Consider the following 762-nt stretch of genomic DNA (forward strand, 5'->3'; position numbering starts at 1 on the left):
GGACCCAACATTACTTCTTGTATTTGTTTTGGGCCATGACAAAATCTTGATTAAAAACACTAAGTCACTAAGTGGAATAAGCGGCACAAAACTGTCCCGTTTGGACATGTGGGGGCTCCCCTTTATCGGCACCTTAATGCCTCGGATGTCAGACCCACGAGCACCATCGACAACTCTGCCCCTGTTGGTGCGGGCGTCGGGCTAAAAAAGTGTCCTGTTTGGACATATGGAAACTAAAAACGTGTCCTATTTGGACACATGTATAGCTTTGGTAGCGCATTGACCAAGTTTTTTAGCTCTTTAGGGGAAGAGACATTGGCGGCGGGGTTATCGGGCAATGCTCACGCCATCGCATGCCGGCGTGGTGCCCCACCACCGGTTAGGTTCGGCGGTGCTCAGCGATCCATCCGGGTATCCGGAATATCTGAAGTCATCATGGGTGAGTCGGTGTCGGGTCCCTCCCAATACCAAAGGTAGAATTCAAATATCATTATATGTTCGGTTTGACAATGAATGAGTTGTCGGTCCCTCCCAATCCAAGGGTGAGAGTGGATAGCCAACAATGGATGAATCCTCGGTCCTCCCCTTTCGTAACAAGAGCCTCAGGCCACCTTGGTGGCTCGGATGTGTGGGAGTACTCGGACACCATGGTAACCTTGATGCTTGGATGTCACGGGGAGCCTCAGGCACCATCGGCACCTTGGTGCATGGATGTGCGGGAGCATCGGTTCTCATCGGCAAATTATGCCTTGGTTGTGGAAG

The sequence above is a fragment of the Gossypium raimondii genome, unplaced genomic scaffold (assembly GCF_025698545.1).
Source record: "Gossypium raimondii isolate GPD5lz unplaced genomic scaffold, ASM2569854v1 Contig00129, whole genome shotgun sequence".
NCBI lineage: Eukaryota > Viridiplantae > Streptophyta > Magnoliopsida > Malvales > Malvaceae > Gossypium > Gossypium raimondii.